At 44.4% G+C, this 20,681-nt stretch overlaps 4 protein-coding genes, 1 long non-coding RNA gene and 1 pseudogene across 5 annotated transcripts in view; 2 read left to right on the top strand and 4 right to left on the bottom strand.

Moving 5' to 3' along the window:
• LOC144697932 (uncharacterized) overlaps positions 1-20,681 on the bottom strand; it is a 273,791-nt gene that overhangs the window by 75,712 nt on the left and 177,398 nt on the right. The gene's annotated exons all lie outside the window — the stretch shown is intronic.
• The window catches only part of LOC144697160 (uncharacterized), a 176,133-nt gene that overhangs the window by 25,866 nt on the left and 129,586 nt on the right, over positions 1-20,681 (top strand). The window lies entirely within an intron of this gene.
• LOC144697248 (uncharacterized) overlaps positions 1-20,681 on the bottom strand; it is a 420,900-nt gene that overhangs the window by 396,872 nt on the left and 3,347 nt on the right. The gene's annotated exons all lie outside the window — the stretch shown is intronic.
• LOC144697931 (uncharacterized) lies at positions 1,211-3,742 on the bottom strand (annotated as a pseudogene).
• LOC144696867 (uncharacterized) lies at positions 7,402-11,765 on the bottom strand. The gene is made up of 4 exons (XR_013580263.1): positions 11,713-11,765; positions 9,539-9,567; positions 7,621-7,662; positions 7,402-7,425 (listed from the first exon to the last, which is right to left on the bottom strand). It is a non-coding gene; the product is annotated as an uncharacterized LOC144696867 (long non-coding RNA).
• LOC144697221 (uncharacterized) overlaps positions 14,180-20,681 on the top strand; it is a 264,883-nt gene continuing 258,381 nt past the window's right edge. The window contains exon 1 of the mRNA XM_078569120.1: positions 14,180-14,287. The gene's annotated coding sequence lies outside the window, so the exon portion shown is untranslated. The remainder of the gene's footprint in view (positions 14,288-20,681) is intronic.

Here is a 20,681-nt window from a genome sequence, read left to right as displayed (position 1 = left end):
TGACTCCAGTTCTGGTCACCACATTTTAGGAAGGATGTGAGGGTCCCTGAGAGGGTGGAGAGGAGATTTACTAGAATGGTTCCAGGGATGAGGGATTTTAACCACAAGGTTAGGTTGGAGAAGCTAGGGTCGTTCTCCTTGGAGCAAAGGAGGTTGAGGGGAGATTTGATAGAGGTGTACAAGATTATGACAGGTTTAGATAAGTTGGACAAAGAAAAGCTGTTCCCATTCGCTGATGGTACAAGGACGAGGCGGACACAGATTTAAAGTTTTGTATAGCAGATATATCGACATTACTTTGGGTATATCCTCACTGTCGCTGGGTCAAATCCTGGAATTCCTCCCCAACAGCACTGTGGGTATACCTACACCACATGGACTGCAGCGGTTCAAGAAGGCAGCTCAACACCACCTTCTCAAGGGCAATTAGGGATGGGCAATAAATGCTGGCCCAGCCAATGACACCCACACCCCATGAAAGAATGAAAATGAAAAGATATGGGGGGATTTGAGGAGGAACGTTTTTACACAGTGAGTGGTGATGACCGGGAATTCGCTGTCTGCGAGGTGGGTGGAAGCAGAGACAGTGAACGGTTTCAAAAGGAAATTGGATGGGCACTTGAGGGAAATAAATTTTCAGGGGGACAGGGATAGAACGAGGCCATGGGACTAACTGGTTTGCTCTGCAGTGAGCCGGCATGAACACGATAGGCTGAATGGACTCCTCTACCCTAATGACTCTGTGATCTAAAAAGAACAAATTCAGCTGCTCCAGTCTCTCCAACTAACTGAAGTCCCTCATCTCTGGTGCCATTCTCGTAAATCTCCTCTACACCCTCGTTAGAACTTCACATCTTTCCTAAAGTGTGGGTCCCAGATATAGGGTTCCATTCTCGAGGGATAGAATTGAAAAGCAAGGAGGTTATGTTCAACTTGTTTCGAACCATGGTTAGACTACACTGGGAGCACTGTAAACATTTGTGACTTCCATTTAGTAAAAGGAAATAGAGGCACTGGAGAAGGGGCAACAAACATTCACAAGAATAATCCCAGAACTGAGAGTATTTAACCCTCAGGAAAGGCTGGGGCTGCTTTTCTCTAGAAAAGAGAAGACTGAAGGGTGACCTGATGGAGTCTTTAAGATGATGAAGGGGTTCAATAATCCAATAGGGATTTCATGAGAAACCTCTTTACCCAGCGCGTGGTGAGAATGTGGAAGTCGCTACCACAGCGAGTGGTTGAGGTGAATAGCATGAATACATTTAAGGGGAAGTTAGATACATACATGAGGGAGAAAGGAATAGAAGGATATGCTGATGGGGGGAGATGAAGAGGGGTGGGTGGAGGCTCATGTGGAGCATAAATACTGACAGAGACCAATTGAGCCGACTGGCCTGGCCCTGTGCTGTAGGCTCAATAGAACAGAGACAAATATATTTATTTTAGATCTACCTGTAGTGGTAGGAAAAACACTATTTACTATCCAGGATAAAATAAATGTACTTTATCTGCTTTTGTGGATCATTTCAGTGGAAAAGTGCACTCCCAGGCTCAAAGAGCATCAGCCACTGGAAGCAAAGCCGTGAGACCGGCCAGTCCAGAAGAAAGAAACCCTCCGACCCTCCCAATTCACCAAGTGTCAGAATGAACATGGTTCAGTCCTGGATGTGAATAACAGGAGCAATAACAGCAGCATCCAACCCCTGGAATCACTTGTGAACTTGCTGGTGTCTCAGCAGGCTGGATAAATGAATGAATCCCTTCCTACATAGAGAACAGATAAATGGCTTCTCCCCAGTGTGGCCTCGCTGGTGTCTCAGCAGGCTGCATGACTGAGTGAAGCACTTCCCACACTCAGAGCAGGTAAACAGTCTCTGCCCCATGTGAACCCACCGGTGTGTCTGCAGGCTACATAACCGAGTGAATTGCTCCCCACACTCAGAGCAGGAGAATGGTGTCTCTCGGGTGTGAACCTGCCTGTGTGTCTGCAGGTCAGATGACTGAGTGAATGCCTTCCCACATTCAGAGCAGGTGAATGGCTTCTCCCCAGTGTGTACTTGCTTGTGCTTCTGCAGGGCAGATGAATCACTGAATCCTTTCCCACACTCAGGGCAGGTGAACAGTCTCTCCCCAGTGTGAGTTCACTGGTGTGTGTGCAGGCTGCATAACTGACTGAATCCCTTCCCACACTCAGAGCAGATGAATGGCGTCTCTCTGGTGTGAACTCGCTGATGTGTCAGTAGGTTGAATGGCTGAGTGAAGCCCTTCCCACACTCTGAACAGATGAATGGCCTCTCCCCGGTGTGAACCCGCTGGTGTGTCTGCAGGTGGGATGACCGAGTGAATCCCTTCCAACACTCAGAGCAGGAGAATGGCCTCTCCCTGGTGTGAACTGGCTGGTGTGTCAGAAGGTTCGATAACTGAATGAATCCCTTCCCGCACACAGATCAGGTGAACGGCCTCTCCCCAGTGTGACTGCGCCGATGAATTTCCAGCTTCAAGGGGAATGTGAACCCCTTCCCACAATCCCCACATTCCCACGGTTTCTCCATGGTGTCCTCATGTCTCTCCAGGTTCGACGATCAATTGAATCCTCATCCACAATCAGAACACTTTTACGGTCTCTCTACATTGCAATGTCAAATCAGTCTGTTTACCTGGTTGATGCTCCTTGACAGTCAGTGCACTGGAACAGTCACTCGGGTGTGTGTGTCTTGGTGCTTGTCCAGTCACACTGATGTTTAAAATCTTCTGAAGCAGACAGAACAGACAAACATTGCTTTTTCTAGATTCAACGGCCGATAATATTCAGGTCCCATTAAACCGTGTGACTCTGTCAGATCTTGACGTGATGTTTGATTTGAGATTTCTGTCTGCAAATCCTCCCCTTCTGATATCCTGTAAAAGGAGTTTGCAAAGTCAGTACAGGATAACATTTTAGAACCAACAATTCTAGTTTCCATGGAAAATTCTGCCTTCTGTCATTGCCGAAAAGTTGTGAATCTCTCCACCCACACTCACCCTCCATTCTCACACTGCTTCACCTTAAATCCCCCCTCCCAATTCTCCTGAAGTTGCTGATTCATCCTGACTGACAGAATCATGCTCACTGCTTTCTGTTTGATACTGATTACTGGTTGTATTGTTCTACACAGAGAGTCAGCATTGGCTCAAGTTGCTGAATGGACTCCCTCTGTGCCACAAAGACTCTATGAATGAAGGCACATTATGTAACTACACTACTACATTACAAGACTAGAAATAATTATGAATGAAGTTTAGATGACCATGAATAATAAAATATGTATCATATAACAACACTAGACATATCTTTGTCCAATATTAATTTACTGTCCCCTTAAATGTCAGCCATCTCCTGGGGAAATCAGCCCTTTAATTGTGAACATTAGGAAAGAGACCATCCTTTTAGCCAGACAAATAAATGTCAAGCTGAGGGAGCAAAGGATGTCAATGTCTTTAAGAGACCAGAGTTCTTCCGGTCCTCCAACTCTTCCCATTGGTCAATCTCCCGCCTGAAGACAATGGGGCAGCGGAAGCCTTCGTCGAAGCCGGAGACTCTTTGACCCAATACGAACGAGCGGTTGCCCAATGGAAATCGCAATTCCCCGCACATGCGCAGCTTCCTCTCTCCCTCGGACATGGGCAGTCCCGGGCCGCCCGCCCGCGCGGCGGATAGAGCGGTTTCCCCAGCGCGGTGGATTGTGGGAGCTGCGACCGCCATTACTCATCCGGAGCCCAGTCTTCAAACTCCTGGAACTGGGATGGAAAGTGGGGGTGGGGGAGGCGCAGTGACCCCGCCCTGACACAAAGTACATGTGGGTAGGCACTGGATTTGATTGTGACGTCCCCTTAGCAAAACAGTTTGTTAACTTCAGGTGTAAAGATTTAGACACCTGGGTGACATATTGGGGAGGGCAATAGATGAGTGTGAAACTGAACCCGAGAGTCAGCACCTTCAGGGGAGGAGAATTGGGGAAAAAGCAGGAGGAGGATAGTAGGATGAATTAGAGCTACAATCAATAGGGAGGAACGAAGCGTGTGCGGGACAGAGATTTATTGTTTGAAAGGAGGAAGGATGTTCTATGACAACTGGAATCGACAGTTCTGGATTTCTACCCTTTGCTTTTGTAGTATGTTTGTAATCTGATTTTACAGTGCATTAGTATGAACGATTTGCAGACCGGAAACGCAAACCAAACATCATGTCAAGATCTGACAGCATCACTCAACTTATCAGGCCATGACTATCATCAGAACAAAAACAAAAACAAAAATACCTGGAAAAACTCAGCAGGTCTGGCAGCATCGGTGGAGAGGAGCACAGTTGACGTTTCAAGTCTATCATCAGCCTCTGAATGCTGAATGAGAAATTATTTGTTTATCTATCCAATGAAAAGTTTTCAGCTATCAGTGTGAGGCTTCAATTGGTCATCCAGCTTGGTGATGGACAACTGTAGCCCGACAGGGGATGATCTATTTAAACCTGGCAGTGGGAGGGGCTTTGAGAAAGCAGCCAAGCTGGAAACTCAACCATGCAGTCACAGTGGGGAGAAGCCATTCACCTGCTCTGTGTGTGGGAAGGGATTCATTTGCTCATCCACCGTGCTTAGACACTAATTAGTTCACACTGTGGAGAGGCCCTTTGCTCACTCCCAGTGTGTGAAGAGGTTCAAGGATTCCTCTCACCTACTGGGACACCACGAGAGGCCACTGACCTTCTCTGAATGTTGGAAGGGATTCACTCACTCATTGAGCTTGATAACATATCAATGAGCTCACACCGGACAGAGACCAGTCACCTGATCCAACTCGGAAGGGATTCACTCAGTCAGCCAAGCTGCGAATTCACACTGGGGAGAGGCATTTAAATGTTCCATGTGTAGGAAGGAATTCAACCAATCCTCCAGCCTGTTGATACAACAGTGAGTTCACACCAGGGGAAGACTGTTTGAAAGTTCACTCGCTCGTCCCATCTCCTGACACACCAGTGAGTTCATGTTTCACTGCAGGGGCTGGATTCTGCTGTTATTGCTGCTGTTAATCACATCCAGTACTGAACCATGTTCATTCTGACAGTTGGGGTTTGTGAGAAAATCTGAAATTGTTCATTTTGGCAGGGAGAATGTCAGAGAAGCATATTATCTAAATGATGAGAGGTTGCAGAGCTCTGACGTACAGAGGGATTTGTGTGTCTTAGTGCATGAATCGCAAAAGGCTAGTTTGCAAGGACAGCATATAATTAGGAAAGCTAATAGAATGTTATCATTTATTGTGAGGGGGATTTGATACAAAAGTAGGGAAGTTATGCTTCAGTTATACACAGCACTAGTGAGACTGCATCTGGAGTACTGTCGATTGTATTGGTCGCCTTATTTAAGGAAGGATGTAAATGTGTTGGAAGCAGTTCAGGGAAGATTTACCAGGCTAATATCTGGAATGGGTGGATTGTCTTATGAGGAAAAGCTGGACAGGCTGGGCTTGTATCCGCTGGAGTTTAGAAGAGTAAGAAGCGACTTGATTGAAACCTTTAAGACCCTGAGGGGTCTTCACAGGGTGGATGTGGAGAGGATGTTTCCACTTAAAAGAGAAATTAAAACGTTTTAAAATAAGGGGCTGCCCATTTAAAACAGAGATGAGGCGAATTTTTTTCTCTCAGAGGGTCATAAACCTTTGGAATTCTCTCCCTGAAAAGACAGTGGAATCAGAAGTTTCTGCCTGCTGGGCGGGTGGGCCCGACCCAATCTCCGGCGGGCGGGAAGCCGATAACCACCGGAGAAGCGAGCACCGCTGCCACTTTACGTGGGCAGGCCAATTAAGGCCCGCCCAGCGTGATGTCTGGTGGGAAGCGCTATGCGCTCCCTGTGCGGGTGGGTGGGGATTCCCCAAAAGCGAGAGTGCACTCTTTCACGCACGTACACGAAAGAGCACACATCACCCTAAGGCTAAGTGCTGCCTCAGGGAGATCGCTTACACTTTTAAAAACATTAAAAATAGAAAAAAAAATCCTTAACATGACCCCTCATGTAAGTGACAATGTGACATGAGATGGGACATGTTCATAAATTACACCAAAACTTTATTAAACTTTTTAAAACCCTGCATGAAACCTCATCCTGCCGGTGGATGAGGTTTCATGTTTTTTCTATTGTCTCCCGGGGCTCCTGGCCTGCTCACCAACAAGGTTGGATGGGCAGGTCCTTTAATTGCTTCAATGATCTTGTTAATGGCCTCAATTGGCCATTGACAGGCGGGCGGGCCTGCAGCTGATTTTGCTGCGCCCGCCGCCTTCCTGAAAATTTAAATGGGGCAGGACCCCCGACGTCATCCGCGTCATTTTACGCGTCGGCGAGCGGGCCCGTCCCCTGCTCGCCGATGGCAAAATTCAGCCCAGAGTCTGAATATTTTTAAGGCAGAGGTGGATAGATTCTTGGTAAGCAAGAGGGCGATAGGTTATTGAGGGTAGGCAGGATGCAGATTTGAGGTTACTATCAGTTCAGCCATGATCTTATTAAATGGCAGAGCAGGCTCGAGGGGCTGAATGGCCTCCTCCTGCTCTTTGCTCGTGTGTTTGCCTGTTCTGATGATGTTAATACACCCTGTAATATTCCAGATAAATATCAAATAAATCAGCTTTGTTTTGAACACACAGTTTGTCAAGTCCTTGATATCAGTGAAATGAGAAAAGGTAAGTTTTAAGCAAAATCTTAAAGGACGAGAGATAAGTGGAGAGGTTAAGGGAGGGAAATACAGAGCTTCGGAACCTGGCAGCTGAAGACTGAATGTGTGTCAGCCCTTGATTATGGGCGACTCGAGTCTCTGGAGTGGGGACTTGAACCCACGACCTTCAGACTCAGAGGCGAGTGTGTGAGACTGACTGAGCCCTGGTGTTTGGGGAAGTGATGTGAAGTCTCAGTTGCCTCATCCTTTCTCTGTCCTTTTCCCCATTCCAGGATCAGCAGATCGAGCTGAGAAACTGGGAAACAGTTAAAAGGGACAAGAAGGTGGTTAAGAGAATAAACTTCTTCACCCAGAGAGTGATGAGAATGTAGCACTCGCTCCAAAACCTATGCATCAACCTAAACCTAACCCTAAAACTAACCATAGCCCTAAAGCTAACCCTAAACTGAAACCTAACCCTAAAGCTAACCCTTGCCCTAAACATAACCATAACCCTAAATCTAGCCCTAAACCTAACCATAACCCTGAACATAATCCTAACCTAACTTTAAAACTAACCCGGAACCTAAACCTAACCCTAAACCTAACCATAACCCTAAACCTAACCCTAGACCTAACTATAGCCCTAAACATAACAATAACCCTAAACCTAACCATGAAGTCAAAACTACCACTAACCCTAACCCAACTCTAAAGCTAACCCCAAACCTAACCATAACCCTAAATCTAACCATAACCCTAAATCTAACATTAAACCTAACCATAACCCTAAACCTAACTCTGAACCTAACCATAAACCTAAAGCTAACCCTAACCCTAAACCTATCCAAGCCCTAAATCTAACCCTAACCCTAAACCTATCCAAGCCCTAAATCTAACTCTACACCTAACTGTAACCCAATCTTAACCATAGCCCTAAACCTAATCATAACCCTAAATCTAACCCTAAACCTAACCATAACTCTAAATCTGACCCTAACCATAACCTAGCCCTAAATCTAACTCTAAACCTAGACAACCCTAAACCTAACCCTAAAATAACCACAACCCGAAATCTAACCCTAAACCTAATCATTATTCTAAGCCAAACCCTAACCCTAACCTAACACTAACCTAACCCTAACCTAATCCTAAACCTAGCCCTAAACCTAAACCTAAACCTAAACCTAACCATAACGCTAAATATAACCCTAAATCTAACCAAAACCCTCAACCTAACCCAAATCCTAACCCAAACCATAACACTAAAACTAAACTTAAACCTAGCCCTAAACCTAAACCTAAACCTAACCATAACGCTAAATCTAACCCTAAATCTAACCAAAACCCTCAACCTAACCCAAATCCTAACCCAAACCATAACACTAAAACTAAACTTAAACCTAGCCCTAAACCTAAACCTAAACCTAACCATAACGCTAAATCTAACCCTAAATCTAACCAAAACCCTCAACCTAACCCAAATCCTAACCCAAACCATAACACTAAAACTAAACTTAAACCTAGCCCTAAACCAAACCATAGCCCTAAACCTAACCTTCACCCTAAACCTAGCGCTAACCCTAACCATAACCCTAAAGCTAGGCATAATCCTAACCCTAACCCGAAGCCAAAAGCTGACCCTAAACCTAAACCAAATCCTAACACTAAACCTAACCCTAACCTAACCCTGCTAACCAAGGTTGGAGGAGTTGCAGATAGTGAAGAGGATTATCAAAGGATACAATGGGATATAGAACGGTTGGAGACTTGGGCGGAGAAATGGCAGATGGAGTTTAATCCGGACAAATGTGAGGTAATGCATTTTGGAAGGTCTAATACAGGCAGGAATTATGCAGTAAATGGCAGAACCCTTAAGTGCATCGACGGGCAGACGGATCTGGGTGTACAGGTCCACAGGTCACTGAAAGTGGCAACGCAGGTGGATAAGGTAGTCAGGAAGGCATATGGCATGCTTGCCTTCATTGGCAGGGGTATTGAGTATAAAAGCTGGGAAGTCATGCTGCAGCTGTATAGAACCTTGGTTAGGCCACACTTGGAATATTGCATGCAATTCTGGTCACCACATTACCAGAAGGATATGGAGGCATTGGAGAGGGTGCAGAGGAGGTTTACCAGGATGCTGCCTGGTCTGGAGGCTATTAGCTATGAGGAGAGGTTGGAGAAACTCGGATTGTTCTCATTAGAGCGACGGAGATTGAGGGGCGACTTGATAGAAGTTTACAAAATTATGAGTGGCGTGGACAGAGTAGATAGTCAGAAGCTTTTTCCCAGGGTGGAAGAGTCAATTACTAGGGGACATAGATTAAGGTGAGAGGAGAAAACTATAAAGCTGATGTGTGGGGCAAGTTTTTTACACAGAGGGTAGTGATTGTCTGGAATTCGCTGCCAGAGGAGGCGGTGGAAGCAAGTACGATAGTGGTGTTTAAGAGGCAGCTTGACAAATACATGAATAGGATGGGAATAGAGGGATACGGACCCCAGAAGTGCAAAATGTTTTAGTTGATGGGCAATATGATCGGTGCAGGCTTGGAGGGCCGAAGGGCCTGTTCCTGTGCTGTACTTTTCTTTGTTTTATCTTTGTTCTTTGTAACCCTACACCTAACTGTAACCCAAACCTAACCGTAACCCTAAATCTAAACCTAAACCTAACCATAGCCCTAAATCTAACCATATACCTAACTATAACTCTAAGCCTAACCCTAAGTGAACCCTAAACCTAACTCTAAACCTATACCTAACCTTAAAGCTAACCCTAACCCTAAAACTAACCATAGCCCTAAATCTAACCCTAAACCTAACCATTATTCTAAACCTAACCCTAACCATTATTCTAAACCTAGCCATAACCCTAACCTAACCCTAAGGCTAACTCTAACTCTAAACCTAACCCTAAACTTAACCATAACCCTAAATCTAACCCTAAACCTAACCAAAACCCTAAACATAACCCTAACCTAACACTAAAGCTAACCCTAACCCAAACCACAACACTAAAACTAAACTTAAACCTAGCCCTAACCCTAACAATAGCCCTAAACCAAACCCAAACATGAACCCTAACCATAAAATTAAAACTAAACCTAAACCTAGCCCTAAACATAACCATAGCCCTAAACCCAACCATAGCCCTAACCCTAACCCCTAACCCTAACCATTATTCTAAACCTAGCCATAACCCTAACCTAACCCTGAACCTAACCCTAAGGCTAACTAACTCTAAACCTAACCCTAATCAAAACCCTAAACATAACCCTAACCTAACCCTAAAGCTAACCCTAACCCTAACCTAACCCTAAAGCTAACCCTAACCATAACACTAAAACTAAACTTGAACCTAGCCCTAAACCTATCCATAGCCCTAAACCTAACCCTAACCCTAAACTTAAGCCTAACTCTAAACCTAACACTAACCATAACCCTAACTATACCCCTAACCCTAACCTGAACCCTAACCATAACACTAAAGATAAACCTAAACCTAGCCCTAAACCTAACCATAGCCTCAACCCTAACCCTGAAACTAAACCTAACCCTAAACCTGACCATAATCCTAACCTAAGCATAATCCTAATCCTAACCCTAACCCTAAACCTGACCCAAAATCTAAACCGAATCCTAACTCTAAACCTAACCATAATGCTAACCCTAACCATAACCATAACACTGAAACTAAACCTAAATCTAGCCCTAAATCTAATCATAGCCCTAAACCTAACCATAGCCTTAACCCTAACCCTAACCCTAACCTAACCCGAAAAGTAAACTTAACCCTAAACCTGACCATAACCATAATCCTAAACCTAATCCTAAACCTAACCATAACCCTAAACCTAAACCTATCCATAACCCTGAACCTAACCATGAACATAACCATAACACTAAACCTAACTATATCCCGAAAACTAACCCTAACACTAAGCCAAACCCTAAACCTAACCATAATCCCAACACTAACCCTGAACCTAACCATAACCCTAATTGTAACCATAACCCTAAATCTAACCCTAAATCTAGCCCAAACCCTAACCCTAATCTTAAACCCAGCCCTAGCCTTAACCATAACACTAAAACCAACCCTAAACCTAACCCTAAACCTAACCATAACCCTAAACCTAACCCTAAGTCTAACCATATCTCAAAACCTAACCCTAAACATAACCATAACCCTAAACTTAACAGTGAACCTAACTATAACACTAAACCTAACCGTATACCTAAACCTAGTCCTAAACCTAACCACAACCCGAACCCTAACCCTAAACCTATCCATAACCCTAAACCTAACCGTGAACCTAACCATAACACTAAACCTAACCATATACCTAAATCTAGTCCTAAACCTAACCACAACCCGAACCCTAACCCTAAACCTATCCATAACCCTAAACCTAACCGTGAACCTAACCATAACACTAAACCTCACCATAATCCCAAAATCTAACCCTAAACATAACCATAACCCTAAACCTAATCCTAAAACTAACCATAGCCCGAACCCTAACCCTAAACCTATTTGTAACCCTAAACCTAACCATGAACCTAACCATAACACTACACCTAACCATATCCTTAAACCTAACCCTAAACCCAAGCATAACCGTAAACTTAATAATAACCCTAAACCTAACTTTAACATTAACCCTAAGCCTAAACCTAACTTTAAACCTAAACCTGCCATAAACCTAATCCTAAACCTAACCATAACGCTAAACCTAACAATAACCCTACCCAGAAGTCTAAACATAACCCTACACCTAAGCCTAAACCTAACCTTAAAGCTAGCCATAAACCTAAATCTAACCATAACTTTAAACCTAACCCTAACCCGAAACCTAACCATTACCTTAAACAAGCCAAAAGCTAACACTAACCCTAAAACTAATCATAACCCTAAACCTAATACTAACCATAACAATAACCCTAAACTTAACCGTAACCCTAACCCTAAAACTAAGCTTAACCCTAAGCCAAACTCTAAAACTAACCATAATCCAAACACTAATCCTGAACCTAACTCTAAACCTAACCATAACCCTAACCGTAACCATAACCCTAAATCTAACCCTAAACCTAGCCATAGCCCTAAACCTAACCATAACCCTAACCCTAAACATAACCCTAAACCTAACCATAACCCTAACCAAAATCCTAACCCTAACCTTAACCTAAACCTAACTGTAACCCTAAATCTAACCATAAACCTAACCCTAACCATTACACTAAAACGAATCCTGAACCTAACCATGGTTCTCAACCTAACCAAAGCCCTAAACTTAACCCGAACCCTAAACTTAAACCTAGCCCTAACTTAACCCTAAACCTAACCCTAACCCTAAACCTAACCATAAACCTAAACCTAACCATATCCCTAAGTCTAACCCTAACACTCAACCTAACATAAACCTAACACTAACCCTAAACCTAACCATAACCCGAAGCCTAACCATGACTCTAACCCTAACCCTCAACGTAACCATAGCCGTAAACCTAACCATAACCCTGAACTTAACTCTAAACCTACCCATAGCCCTAAACCTAACACTCAACCTAACCATAACCCTAAACCTATCCAGAATCCTAAACCTAACCGTGAACTTAACCATAGCCATAAACTTAACCATAACCCTAAACCTAACCCTAATCTTAAACCTAACTCTCACCCTAAAGCTAATACTAAATCTAAATCTAAAACTAACCATAACCCTAACCCTAACCCTAAACCTAACCATAACCCTAACCCTAACCATCACCCTAAACACAAGCCGAAACCTAACACTAACCCTAAAACTAATCATTGCCCTAAACCTAACACTAACCATAAGCCTGAACCGAACCCTCACCTTAACCCTAACCATAACCCTAAACCTAAAACTAACCCTAACTGAACCCTAAACCTAACCTTAGGATGTGATGCTGAAAGTGAACTGTTTTATTGTAAAATAATTTCAGCTGAGAGTCTCTGAATGAATGAGGAGAGACCACAAACAGCAGTTCTTAAAGAGACACTGCTCACCCAGCAAATCAGTAATCCCAATTTATCCCACATCAAGGACATGACACAGGGTGTTCAATCCAAAGCTGATTAATTCCATTTACATCCAGAATATTAAACTCCAGCTCAGTTACAGGGGTCATTAACATGAGCAGAAATAAACCCCAATGGTCAGGATGAATATGGTTTGCTCCTGGATCTGAATAACAGCAGCAATAACAGCAGAATCCTTCTTCTCTAACTATAAATCTCTGCCCCCCTCACACTCCGTTCCTCCCTATTCATTGTAACCCTAATTGACGCTACTATCCTCCTTCTGCTTTCCCCCCAACTCTCCGCCCCTGAAGGTTCTCTCGGGCTCTGTTTCACACTCACCTGTTGCCCTCCCAAATATGTCACCCAGGTGTCTAAATCTTTACACCTGAAGCTAACAAACTGCTAAGGGGACGACACAATCAAATCCAGTGACTACCCCCATGTACTTTGTTTCAGGGCGGGGTCACTGCGCGCCCCCAACCCCACTTTCCATCCCAGTCCCAGGAGTTTGGAGACTGGGCTCCGAATGAGTAATGACGGCCGCAGCTCCCACATTCCCCCGCGATGGGGAAACCGCTCTATCCGCCGCGCGGGCTGTCGGCCCGGGACTGCGCATGTCCGAGGGAGAGGGGAAGCAGCGCAGGTCCGAGGGAGTGGGACAGCTGCGCATGTGCAGAGAGTGGATTTTTGCCCATTGACCAACACTCATCCATCACGAGGGTCAAAGGGTCTCCACGGCCCACGACGACTTCCGCTGCTCCATTGTCCTCATGCTGGAGATTGACCAATGGGAAGAGTTGGAGGACCGGAAGGTCTCTTGCCCACCAGCCAATCAGAGCGCGGGTTTTTGTCTGAATGAAGATTGAGCTTCACACAGACTAAAACTGCCTCCTGTGTCCAACATCTGTGAGTAAAACACTTTCTTTTCTCCCCCTTTCCATTTCTTTCCTCATTCTGGGGTGAATTGTTGACTTGCAGGAACTGTAGGGAAATGAAGTGAATCCAGGGAGGGTGCAGACTCTGGAAAGGTTGGCCCAGGTCTCTCTCTCTCTCTTAAAGACATTGACATCCTTTGCTCCCTCAGCTTGACACATTTATTTGTCTGGCTAAAAGGATGGTCTCTTTCCTAATGTTCACAATTAAAAGGGTGGTTTCCCCAGGAGATGGCTGACATTTAAGGGGACAGTAAATTAATATAGGACAGAGATGTGTCTGGTGTTATATGGTAAATATTGGATATATTATTTATGGTTCTGTAATAAAGTTTATTTATTATTGTTTTTAGTCTTGCAATATATATTGTAGCTACGTTATGTATTTCACAATTAAAGGGGTGGTTTCCTTGGGAGATGGTTGACATTTAAGGGGACAATTTCAGGGTAATTAACTGTCCTGTATTTTGAGGGATTGCTCCTTATTTTGCCTTTTGCCCCGTATTTCTAGGACAGCCTGTGGGAAACTGATCCCGGGAGTTTCCAGAGTAAGTTTGAGTGAGACGGCAAGTGAGTGAGTCGGCCAGCAGAGAGATGATGGTGTTCTGACTGAACAAAATAAGTTGTAAGTTTTAGTTAATTTTATCCCCCACCCCTCCCACTATTATTGTCTCAAGACCCCTTCTCCCCAGCCCGTCTCATATTGAAATCCACAACCCTCCCCAACTGCTGTCTTGGTCACCAGCACCACACCCCCCAGCCATGCCTCCAGCCCCATGGCTGATGTGTTCCTTATTTTATTTTATAAGAGTTCTGCCCCCTGGACAATACAATAATATAGGACATAGATATATCTAATGTTGTGATAGGGGACATTTTAGATATAATAATTATGATTCTGTAATAGAGTTTATGTATTATCGTTCCTAGTCCTAGTTCCTACAGTACTGTAGCTACGTGATGTATATCCAGTCATAGAGCCATTACAGCACAGAAGGAGTCCATTCTGCAACTCAAGTCCATGCCGACTCTCTGCAGAGTAATTCACTCAGTCCCATTCCCCCTCTATATGCCCGTTCCCCTGCAAGGTTATTTCCTTCGTCTGTCCATCCAGTTTCGTTTATGCTCCCATCACCTTCATAGACAGCGAGATCCAGGTCATCAGCACTCACTGTTGAAATAAAGTTCTCCCTAACAGACCCATCTGTCCCTAACCATGTAATGGAGTACTGTATGTTAAGCTCCAATGGCTTCTTGATAATAAAGACAGAAACCAGGTCTGTACTCCTTCAAGCAGAGTTTTGGGGAGGTGTCAGCTGTGGCTCAGTTCATAGCACCCTCGCCTTTGAATCAGAGGGTTGTGGGTTCATGTCCCACTCCCGGAAAACCAAGAACTGTGATTGTACTCGAAAGAGTTGCAATCTGTGACTGTTGATAACTCAAAAGAGTTTCAAGCAGAGTTTTGGGGAGGTGTCAGCTGTGGCTCAGTTCATAAGCACCCTCGCCTTTGAATCAGAAGGTTTTGGGTTCATGTCCCACTCCCGGAAACCAAGAACTGTGAATGTACTCGAAAGAGTTACATGCGATCTGTTGATAACTCGAAAGAGTTATACGCCTGTTGGACTACTTCAGTCATGTCTTTAAAAAGTTCAAGCAGAGTTTTATTCTAGCACACACATAATTCTTCACACACATTGTCTCACCTGTTTCCCCTTTAGATACACCCAGTGAAGTACTTGTCAATTAACCTACAATTACCAACTGAACCACTCCTTGACAGTTCACTGCTTCCGACCCTAACACTGTTGGGTGTATATTAGATACAGCAGAGTGAGAATGGAAGGAGAGTGCATTGGGGATGGAGATTTACAGCTTTTGGGGAACGAGAGAGGAAAGAATGTTCCTTAGAAACTAGAATTGTCTGTTCTGAATTTCTATCCTGTACTGACAGTGATGTCTTGTGTAAACTCCTTTTACAGGATATTAGAGGGGAAGGATTTGCAAACAGAAATCTTAAAACAAACTTTACATCAAGATCTGATGGAGTCAATCGATTCATCGTGACCTGAATATCATTGGCCTTTGAATCTAGAAGGAGAAAGGTTTGTCTGTTCTGTATGCTTCAAGAAAATTTTAAACAACATTTTGACCAGAAAAGCACTGAGACCCACACACCCGACTGAGAGAGTTTCCAGTGCACTGAGTGTGGAAAGAGCTTCAACCTGTTACACAGCCTGAAAAAACATCACTCCATTCACAGTGAGGAGAGACATTATGGGTGTTCTGTGTGAGGACGAGGCTTCAACTGATCATCAGGCCTGGAGAGACACAAGGACAAGCGCACCATGGAGAAACCATGGAAATGTGGGGACTGTGGGAAGGGATTCAAATCCCCATCTGAGTTGGAGATTCATCGACGCAGTCACACTGGGGAGAGGCCGTTCACCTGCTCTGTGTGTGGGAAGGGATTCACTGAATCATCCAACCTGCTGAGGCATCAGCGAGTTCACACAGGGGAGAGGCCATTCACATGCTCCGAGTGTGGGAAAGGATTCAGTAATTCATCTGACCTTAAAAAAACACAAAGCAGTTCAAACGGGGGAGAGACCCTTCATCTGCTCCAAGTGTGGGAAGGGATTCACTGTTTCATCCACCCTGCTGACACACCAGCGAGTTCACACCGGGGAGAGGTCATTCACCTGCTCCGCGTGTGGGAAAGGATTCACTATGTTATCCCACTGCAGAGACCACCAGCGAGTTCACACTGGAGAGAGGCGTTCACCTGCTCTGTGTGTGGGAAGGGATTCACTCATTTATCCAACCTGCGGAGACACCAGCGAGTTCACAAGTGATTGCAGGAGTTGGATTCTGCTGTTATTGCTGCTGTCAATCACACCCAGGACTGAATCATGTTCATTATGACACTTGGTGAAGTGGGAGGATCGGAGGGTTTCTTTCTGCTGGACTGACCAGTCTCACGACTTTGCTTCCAGTGGGCTGATGCTCTTTCAGCCTGGGAGTGCACATTTCCACTGAAATGATCCACAAAAGCTGATGATGGACATTTATTTTATCCTGGATAGTAAATCGTGTTTTTTGCTACCATTACAGATAGATTTAAAGTAAATACAGAAAGTGCTGAAAAAACTCAGCAGGTCTGGCAGCATCTTTGGTGAAAGAAACAGAGTTAACGTTTCAAGTCCAGTCTGATTCTTCTCCAGAATTTCAGAGAGGGAGAAATGTGATGGGTTTGATGCTGTTGAGAAATGGGGGAGGGTCTGGTAGAACAAAAGGGAAAGTCAGGGATTGGTTAGAGGGCGGGCGAGATTAAATAGTAAAAATCTCATGGAACAAAAGACAAAGGGAGAGGTAATAGTTGTAGTAAAGAAACAAAGCATTGGTCCAGAGTAAGTGTTAATGGCAGAATAAAGGACAGCTCTGTCTGAAAGCAAAAACATGAAAACAAGATGCAGACTGGCACTTAGCGAAAAAAGGTCAAAACAGAGAACAGAGTTGATGGTCTGAAGTTGTTGAACTCAATGTTGAGTCCAGAAGGCTGTAAAGTGCTCCACCTTGTGTTGGGCTTCTTGGGAACATTGCAGCAGGCCGAGGACAGAAATGTGAGCATGAGAGCAAGGTGGTGAATTATAACGGCAGCAACTGGAAGGTCAGGGTCATGCTTGTGGACTGAGCGGAGGTGTTCCACAAAGAGGGCAGCAAACAGGGGACAGATGAATTAAAGAGAAACCATTTGGGTCCAGAACATTGTGCACATCCTTTTACTCTGGTTGTCTTTGATCCTTAAGTAATTTTCTGTTTTCTTTTAACCATGTTCTGTTTTATTAATCAACTTGGTATAAATGTTTGATTTTTCTGGACTTTTCAGGATTAGATTTCTGCACTTTAGGGAAAGTGGGTGAGAGGGGTTGGCAGGCTCTCTAACAGAAAGTGAGTCCCCCTAAGGTAGTCCCTCTAACGTAATTGGCAAAGGAGCCAGAGGGGAGATGAGATTTTATTTTTTGACACAGCGAGTTGTTCTGATCTGTCTGAAAGCAGATTCAATGGTATCTTTCCAAAGGGTAAATACTTGAAGGGGAAGAATTTGCAGGGCTGTGGGGAAAGAGCAGAGCAGTTGGATGAATCAGAGAGTCCCTTCAAAGAGATGGCAGGGGCACAATGGGCCGAATGGACTCGTTCTGCAGCCTGTGAATCTGAGGCTCCTGCTTTTGTGCAGGTTAAAAGGGACAGATTTCATCTCAGCCTCTTCCCTGTTTGTGTGTTTAAAGAGACTGGTTTCTGTTCAGCTCTGAGTGAGCGATTTAACAATGTCTCCACTCCTCTGTATATTTAAACATGGAACAAAGCCTTGCATGGCCGATTATTGTCAACAGCCTTCCTTAGCTCTCACTGGACGCAGCAAGAAAGTGTTTGACTGCTTAACAATAGTGGTGTCCCCTGAAAATAATTCAAACATCACAACAAAAACAACCTGCATTTATATAGCAGTTTTAAACATCCCAGGGAGCTTCACAGGAGTGAGTATCAAACCAAATCTGACACCGAGCCACTTAGAGATATTAACTCAGATCAATAGTAGCTTGGTTAAAGAGGTAGGTTTTAAGGAGTGTTCTAAAAGAGCAAAAAAGATCGAAGGGCAGAGAGGTTTAGGGAGGGAATTCCAGAGTGTGGGGCCTAGGCAGCTGAAGACACAGCCCCCAGTGGTTGTGCAATTGAAACCGGGGATACTGAAGAGGCCAGAATTAGTGGAGCACAGATATCTCGGAGGGTTGTAGGGATGGAGAAGATTACAGAGACGGGGAGAGTTTGTGAGACCACGTGGTGATTTGAAAAAAAGGAGGCAGTGGAGGGATTTGAATTTAGCTCAATCAAAATCCCATTCACTTTTACAGAGGTAAAATTGGGCCCAAGGAGGAGAATTTTAAAATTGAGGCATTGCTTGAGTGGGAGCCAATGTCGGTCAGTGAGCACAGGGGGTGATAGGTGAATGGGACTGAGTGTGAGTTGGGAGACGGGCAGCAGAGTTTCTCTATTGAAGAAAACTGGTCCAGTTTTGTACATTTCCCATCACACTGCTTATGTCTAAGATCAAGCTGATATCATCGCATTCAACTGGGATTGCGCAATCCGCTGATGTAATCACATTCTATTGTGATGATGTCATAAGATGACATCAGCATGTTTGTGATTCCACAATCAGCTGACACCAGACTATAGGCTTCATTGGGAGTGTGGGATTAGCTGATGGCTGCACATTGCTTTATCATTGTGCAGTGAGCAGAAACGATCGTTTGTGTGAGTTTTTAAATAGAATTTTTAACTACATGTATAGAATTGATCTTTGGATCTGAAAAATGATCCGGATCGAGAACATTTACCACTAAAATTAACAAATTTGCCAGTGCAAATGTATGTGACTTTTTTGACGACAGTTTGTTATCATTATTTATAATAAATTGTCAGTGAGGAAACAAATCATTATTTCACACAATCTCCCAATGCCATCAAACACTTTTAAAACACACAAAAAAGAGACATGTTGTTGAAGTTTTTTGTCTTGCACTCATCAGGCCAGAGCCAAGAATACAAATGTCAGAGGGAACAGCAACTTACACTGACTGAGAAACAGGGTGTTGATTGGTTGGCATATGGACTCTGATTGGTTGAGGGGTTGCCATGGGGAATGCACGAGGGAACAATTGTCCCCCAAGCTTTTGTTTAATTGAAAAGGTGAAATGCCTGGACAAATTCCTTTTGCCTGCAGGGGACTGGGCTCTGCGTATGAATACAAAAGCTTCCAGGGTCTGGATCTGGTCAGCATCTTCACCAAATGTCATCATTTCTTCCTTGGGCCTTACCATATCCAAATCCATCCATTAATTTTTGAGACGTATTACAGACAGACAAACAGGGCTGAAAGTATGCTCTGTATCTGCAAAGCAGAAAAAATAAACGCATTTATTAACAGAACCAATCTCCAGATCCTATAACCTGATCTGAAAACTCTGCTCACATTTTGACAACTGTGACACATTCCACCCCAGCAGCGGAGACAACCCACAACATTCAAAAACAATCAACATTCAGAATAAAGCAAACTCCAAGAATCTAAAAGAAAATAGTCAATTCTCACAATCTCCCAATGTGAACAAATCCCTTCAAAAATTCCAGGATTCAGATCATCGCCAAAAACAAATCAGTTCTTCCACGAGCCATATCCTGTTGGTGTACTGAGTTTTGTTAAAATGCGTTCATTAGTTTGGGAGATAAATTGTTTACAAACAGAATAACAGGGATGGAAACATTACCTCCGCCCATCTTCAGTGGCAGAAGTAGTTTCAGTACCTTCAGCAGCCCCAATGTTTATTCTCAGCCAGCATTACACAGGGGGAAAAGGGCTGGATTCTCAGACCAGCAAGTCCAGGAACCCTCTTTAAATGGTCTCTTCCCACAATGGATTCAGTGGCCTCTGAAGGGAAGCAGCCTCAGTCCACACTGGGAGTTCCTACCCCCCAGTCAGCTGGCTCATGCTCCTGCTGGACGATCTGCCTGTGAGGATAGGAATGTGTGAGTTTAAAACCTGCATTTGTATAGCACCTTTCACCACCTCAGGGCATCTCAATATGTGTTTCACTGCCACAGAAGCTCTTTCTGAAGTGTTGTCACTGCAGGAAACGTGGAACCCAATTTGTGCAGAGCAAGATCCCACAGACAGCAATGTGATGATGACCAGATCATCTATTTTTACTGATATTGTTTGAGGGATAAATATCAGGCCCCAGGACACTGGGGGCAGGGGGTGGGGGTGAACACCTTCCACTCCTGCTCTCCTTCCAGTTATGACCATTCAGTCTTGTACATCCACCTGAGAGGGCAGACGGGACCCTCAGGTTAACGTCTCACTCGAAAGATGGTCCCTCCGATGGGACGGCTCTCCCTCAGTACTGGCACCGGGAGTGTGGGCGCTGGATTATGGGGGCTCGAGCCTCTGGAGTGGGGAT

This window comes from Cetorhinus maximus, chromosome 23 (assembly GCF_964194155.1).
Source record: "Cetorhinus maximus chromosome 23, sCetMax3.hap1.1, whole genome shotgun sequence".
Taxonomy (NCBI): Eukaryota; Metazoa; Chordata; class Chondrichthyes; order Lamniformes; family Cetorhinidae; genus Cetorhinus; species Cetorhinus maximus.
This window is presented reverse-complemented; position numbering and strand designations above follow the sequence as displayed.